Genomic DNA, 7126 nt, shown 5'->3' with positions numbered 1-7126 from the left:
AGGCCACAGAGCCATCCCCAGCGCCCGGGCCATCTTTGCTCCAATGACGCCTCGGCTGTGGGAGGGGAAGAGAGACAGAGAGGAGGGAGGGGGGAGGGGTGGAGAAGCAGATGGGCGCTTCTCCTGTGTGCCCTGGCCAGGAATCAAACCTGGGACTCCTGCACGCCAGGCCAATGCTCTACCACTGAGCCAACCGGCCAGGGCTGCTTTTCTTCTAAGAGTCTGAAATCCTGGTATGTATTAGGCAGAGAGTGCCTGCAGGCCAGCCCCCAACAAAAACCGTAGGCACTGAGTCTCTAATGAGCTTCCCTGGCAGACACTTCACACGGGTCCCAATGTGTGACTGGAAGAATTAAGCAGACCCTGTGTGACTGTACTGAGGGAGGACTCTTGGAAGCTTGCACCTGGTTTCCTCTGGTCTTTGTCCCATGTGCCTTTTCCTTTGCTGATTTTACTTTGTGTCCTCTAACTGGAATAAATCATTGTCATGAGCTCAGCTACATGGTCAATCCTGTGAATCCTCCTAGCAAATTGTGGAACTTGGGAATGGTCTTGGAGACCTCCAACACAGCGTTAATTGGGTCCATCTGAGTGAAAATTAATATTGAAGTCTCATCACTTCCTCATCATAGAAAAAGGAAACAAGTCTCCTTCTCGCAGAGATATTACAACTTCCTCCTTCATACATCCATTACAGCTATTTAAAGCAATGACTTGAAAGAGTCAGTATTTTTGGAAGTAGCCATAGGCGACTGAAAATTTAATGAGGGCAAAGAGGAGACATCAAGGGGCAGACCCAGCTGGATGGAGCTTCCAGGTGGCATCTCTGATAGGCTCACTCTGAGTGGTATTCAGCTGGTTCTATTTATCATGTAAAGCCAGTAAAAATGAGCATTTTCTGCCACATTCACACATTCTTAATGAGCCAAATTCTTCTACTGCGTGACCTTCCTGTGCAGGTCCGTTCCTTTAACCAGCTGCATTTATTCACTTCATTTTTTTGCTGGTGCATTAAAAATAATTGCTGAAGGTCTGAAAGAAGCCCCGTCATTGCTCAAAGTACATAATTTACTGCCTGGGAGCAGCCCCGGCCCTGGAAGAACCTCCATCAGGGAGGTTTTATGGTAAATGTCAGTGATTATGCTGATAACAGAGTGAATGTTTCACCGAAACCAGGCAGGGGAAGGTATTTTTTCCGTGGGGAAATAAAGCATCACCTGCCTTCTACAAAGCCCACGCTAGCGCATTAGCATCCTCCTTCTTCCGAAGGTGAAGGTGGAAGTCTGCAGAGAAGAAGAAAGATGACAAAGGGAGGAGAGCATGTTGAAGAGCGGAAGACTAAAGTGGGAGAGAGGGGTGAGGGGAAGGGAGATGAACTAGCCACAGAATGAAGAAAGCTCTCCAGCCTTGGCTCTGGCCATGGACAACCTCTATCCCCAGAGAGCTTCTCAGGGGAGCCCCAGCCTGTCAGTAAACTGATGCTGGCAATTAACATCATGGGGCCACTGATGCCCCTCTCTCATCCAGCCTAGACCAGTCCCACTCACACTGGAATGATAGGAAGGTGGGCCTATCATTTTAATAAAACATGCAGCCTTTCCAATCTCCATGTAAATTCCAAAGGCAGTTGTTTACTCCTACATCTGGATTAGAGGAGGAAATATGCACTGTCCCCTGTCCCCAGGTCAACTCTGTTATTCTTCTGTCCTTATGGTATCTCAAAGTGGGCAAGATCCCTGAAATCTGGCCCTTGCGATGTATATTTGTTGTCTTGGTCTGCCCAGGGTCCCATCTTTGGGAAGACTTCCTCCCTTATACCATGTGGTTGTGAAGCAATCAAACAGTATGTTGCGGGCTATAGGGATGGCATCATAACCCAAACAGAGCAGACCACAGGACCTGTCCCTTGTCCAAGGAGGGCAAGGGGATGATTACACACACAGGATTAATCAGACCCTTCCCTGGGTTGCACATATGCACCTTGGGAAAATAAATGCCCTCTTCTTGCTGGGGTCCCAAAGCTGGGTGAATGCAATTTTGGGACTTGCACTAGCCATCTTCTAAGCCATGTGCAGAAACTAAAACTGCAAAATAAGCTGAAAGTCTAAAGAGAGAGAAAGAGACAGAGAGAGAGAACTTAACAGCATTGAGTCCTGTATTTATTTTGGGGGGCTTCCATAAAGCAATTATCACAATCTTAGTGGCTTACAACAGAAATATTTTTCTCTCCCAGTTCACAAGACTGAAATCAAGCTGTCATCAGGGTAGTGCTCCCTCTGAAGGTCCGGGGGGACAGGGGGGGCTGTTCCCTGCCTCTTCCAGTATTCCCTGGTGTTCCTTGGCTTATGGTGTACCACTCCATCTTTGCCTCCATCTTCATGTTGCTTTCTCTATGTGTGTCTCTTTTAAGGATGCATGTGATTGCTTTTAGGGCTCACCTGGATAATCAAGGATAGACTCCTCTTCTCAGCCTAACCAGGCTGTGGTGCGGTGGCTAGAGCGTCGGCCTGGGACACAGAGGATCTAGGTTCAAAACCTGAAGATCCCGGGTTTCGGCACCAAAAACAAACAAACAAAAAACCCTGGAGCTTGAGCGTGGACTCATCCAGCTTGAGTGTGGGTTCACCAGCTTGAGCACAGGGTTGCTGGCTTAGCATGGGATCATAGACATGACCCCACAGTGGCTGGCTTGAGCTCTAAAGTCTCTGGCTTGAAACCCAAGGTCACTGGCTTGAGTCCAAGGTTGCTGGCTTGAGCAAGGGGTCACTCACTCTGCTGGAGCCCCCCACCCCGGTCAAGGCACATATGAAAAAACAATCAATGAATAACTAAGGTGCCAAAAAGAAGAATTGATGCTTCTCATCTCTCTCTATCCCTGTCTCTCTCGGTCTCTCTCTCTTGTTAAAAAAAAAAAAAAAAAATCCTAGCTTACATCTTTGCCATATGAGACAATATTTACTCTTTTGCATATAAGGTCACATTTGTAGGTTCAAGATTAGGATGTCAGTAAATCCTGATAGGAATGGAAGGATCATTTTTTTAGCCCACTATGGTCCCATTCAAATGCCTGAGACCTTGGTTCTTTTTTTTTTTTTTTTTTTTAATTTTATTTATTTTTATTTTTTACAGAGACAGAGAGAGAGTCAGAGAGAGGGATAGACAGGGACAGACAGACAGGAGCGGAGAGAGATGAGAAGCATCAATCATTAGTTTTTCATTGCGCGTTGTAACACCTTAGTTGTTCATTGATTGCTTTCTCATATGTGCCTTGACCGTGGGCCTTCAGCAGACTGAGTAACCCCTTGCTTGAGCCAGCGACCTTGGGTCCAAGCTGGTGAGCTTTTTTCTCAAAGCAGATGAGCCTGCACTCAAGCTGGTGACCTCGGGGTCTCGAACCTGGGTCCTTTGCATCCCAGTCCAACGCTTTATCCACTGCGCCACCGCCTGGTCAGGCTAGAGACCTTGGTTCTTGAAGGTCATTCTTCAACTTTCCATACTCTCACAAACCAATAAGTTCCCTCTTGCCTCAGGCTAGTATAAGTTTAATCACTTGTATTAAAAATATCTTTAAATAACACACACCTCTGTGTCTGCAGCAGGCTGGGAATGGAAAGGCAGCCCAGTGCAGTGGACAGAACATCTGCTCTTCTGCAAGTGCTTGAGAAAATAATTTCCTTTTCCCAGCTTTGATGTTTCATAGCTCTTACAAATGTTAGGCTTAAAGAACTGTTGCATTATTTATGCTATTTTATCATTTTAAACACACTGAAATTATATTTATGACCTGATGATCAGTCAGGATTTTTTTCTATTGTGATAAAAAAAAAAACACCCCAGCTTAACAGACTTGAGCAAAAACAAGCAGGCAACAAAGCTAAAAAGTCTGGGGCTAATCAGCTCAGTTTGAGGCTCTGATGATATGATTGGGCTCCACCTCTTGGCTCTGTAGAGTTGGCAGTATCCCAGGCCCAGGAGGTGCCCCCTACAGTCAGACTAACATTATCTAGTCAGGCCAGTGGAAGAGAGGGTCAGTTTCTCTAGTGGGTAGAACCAAAATCTTGGAATTGGATCTCATGGGCCCTGTTGGCCTGACTTCTGTCAGATGCCTTCTCCTGAAATGTAGCCAGGGGAATGAAATGCACTGATTATTTTAACCTAGATCATTGCATTACCTCTGGAGTGGAGCAGAACTCACAGCTAATGAGTGAAAGAGGAATGGTATTCTAGGGGGAAAGTGGACATGGTGCCAAAAAACAGAGTGAAATCACCCTGGCTGCAATAGGAATACATGTGTACTAAATCTGTATCATGAGGATTTCATGATATAAAATTCCTTTCTGCATACAAAGTAATCAGCTTGCCAAGTTGGTGATAAGTAGATTGCTTATCATAAATCATAGTTCTGTGACTATAATATGAAATTTTTATACTAATTTACAGAATTTTCAGAAATTAAATGAGGAGACTATGTGGCAATTAGCATCTTTAGACAGGGCAGAATAGGCATACATTTCAATTATATGTTGCTTTATATAAGTCAACACACATATGGATATTTAAGAAATTCTTTGTTTCCCCCCAAGTTGCTGATGAAAGCATCTTTTACAGATGCTCTCAATGATTAAACAAAATGTCACAATGAATGTGAATAATGTCACAATAAATATGATTAACAATAATAAATATTGTACTCAATTCTAGAAGTGTTCTTTTGACCTAAGTGTCAGATTTGTTTTTCTGTAGTGGTAGGATTCAAACATTATAATGATATACCTCCATCAATAATAGTGGGCTAATATTATGTATATTATAAAACATATACAAAATATAAAGTAACAGAATGAGTTAAAGGTATAATAAGCAACATTTAAAAAAACATTCTACTTTAATGATCAAAAAAAATTTGTTTTCACTGAAAAAATAATAAATTTAATGAAAGTGCTGTTTTTATTTCATTTAGAAAATATTTGCAGGCCCTGGTTGGTTGGCTCAGCGGTAGAGTGTCGGCCGCCTTATGGAAGTCCTGGGTTTAACTCCCAGTCAGGGCACACAGGAGAAGCAACCATCTGCTTCTCTACTCCTCCCCCTTCTCTCTCTTTCTCTCTCTCTCTCTCTTTCTCCTTCTTCTTCTTCTTCTTCTTCTTCTTCTTCTTCTTCTTCTTCTTCTTCTTCTTCTTCTCCTCCTCCTCCTCCTCCTCCTCCTCCTCCTCCTCCTCCTCCTCCTCCTCCTGCAGCCATGATCAAGTGGTTTCAGTGAGTTTGCCCCAGGCACTGAGGATGGCTCCATGGCCTCCACCTCAGGTTCTAAGAAGAGCTCGGTTGCTGAACAACAAAGCATCACCTCAGATGGGAAAAGCATCACCTCCTAGTGGGCTTGCTGGGTGGATCCCATTCAAAGCACATGCAGGAGTCTTGTCTCTGCTTCCCCACTTCTCACACAATACAAAAAAGAAAAAGAAAATATTTGCTTAACATTTTGTGATATAGTTGAAGATGTGATTCTAAATACAGTTTATTTTGATATTTGGTTTTATGACTGTCATAGGCAAAAAAGATAGCTCACTGTTATAGACTGAATTGTGTTTCTTAAAAATACATGTTAAAGCCCTAACTCACAATGTGGCTGTATTTGGAAATAGGGTATTTAAGAAAGTAAATAAGGTTATATCAAATCAGAAGGATAGAATCTTAATTTGATTGGAGTTGTGTCCCTATATGAAGAGAAAGAGATGCCAGGGATTCACATACACAGAGAAAAGGCCATGTGAGGACACAGATGGGAGGTGGCCATCTGCAAGCCAAGGAGAGACCTCACCAGAAACCAACCCTGCCAGCACCTTAATCTTGGACTTCCAGCTTCCAAAACTGTGAGAAAATAAATTGTTGGTGTATAAGCCAACCAAGTCTGTGGTATTCTGTTATGGGAGCCCTCGCAGACTAATACACTCTAAATATACATTAGATATAGATGGGAGATGTTATCATGGATTTACTTACAAAATCACAACATTCATTTTTCAGTCCTATGAACCAATCATGCAAAAAGTTTCAGTCAAAATTTGTGGTTGGCTGATTGGATAGAGTATCAGCCCAGCATATGGATATCCCGGGTTCAATTCCTGGTCAGGGCCCACAGAAGAAGTGACCATCTACTTCTTTCCCCCTCTTTCTGCCCCTTCTCTTCCTCTTCCCCTACTGCAGACAGTGGCTTGATTGGTTCAAGTATAGACCCTGGGTGCTCAGGATAGCTTGGTTGATTCAAGCGTCAGCCCCAAGCGGGGGTTGCCAGGTGGATCCTGGTCGGGGTGCATGTGGTAGTCTGTCTCACTATCTCCCTTTGTCTCAAACAAAAATGGCTAGCAATTTTCTATCTTCTCTAGAAATTATTTGTTCTTCAAATTAATTAGAAGTTGTTACATTTTTATATTTTTCCCAAATGGGTAAATAAACCACTGGAACTCTTGGTTGAAAGATTTTTAAACAGGTTAGAAAATATTGTTCATGTTTTAAAAATGTACATATATGTAAAAGTTTTTATGGGTGCCATATGTTTATTGTGTTAGACAATAAAATTGCCTAATGATGAACATTTTCAAATATAAAATTTCAAATTATTTTCTCCATAGCACATGTTTTAAAAGTAATTACTTTCTCATTTATTATTAACATCACAAATTTTCCTTGAAGTGGTATATTGTGTGTGCATTTTTTTTTAACTGATAGGTAGTATTCTACTTGTTATTAATGGACATAATGTCCTCTAAGATCATCTGTGAGCCACAATGTGGTATAAAATATTTACACAATGACTTCCTACAACATTACTAAGTATTATAAATATTCTGCTATATGCTAACATAAAATTAATCCCATCAGTGACTTTCTATAACATGCTGTGCAGCTCTGACCTCATGTCTTTGCTACAATAACTCATCTGTGAATGGTGCAGCCAAGGCTCCCACGTGTGAGGGTAGCTATTGAACTTCACCCTGAGTCCTTCTGCTCCAGTCAAAGCAGCCATTCCTCTGTGGCTTCACTGACACAATTCTTTGAGAAAATACTTCTTTAAAGAAGTAATTTATTATTAAGAAGTAATTTATTATTAAGAAGTAATTTATTATTAAGA

Source organism: Saccopteryx bilineata, chromosome 8, assembly GCF_036850765.1.
Source record: "Saccopteryx bilineata isolate mSacBil1 chromosome 8, mSacBil1_pri_phased_curated, whole genome shotgun sequence".
Classification (NCBI taxonomy): domain Eukaryota; kingdom Metazoa; phylum Chordata; class Mammalia; order Chiroptera; family Emballonuridae; genus Saccopteryx; species Saccopteryx bilineata.
The sequence above is the reverse complement of the archived record's forward strand: the minus strand, read 5'-3'. Positions refer to the sequence as shown.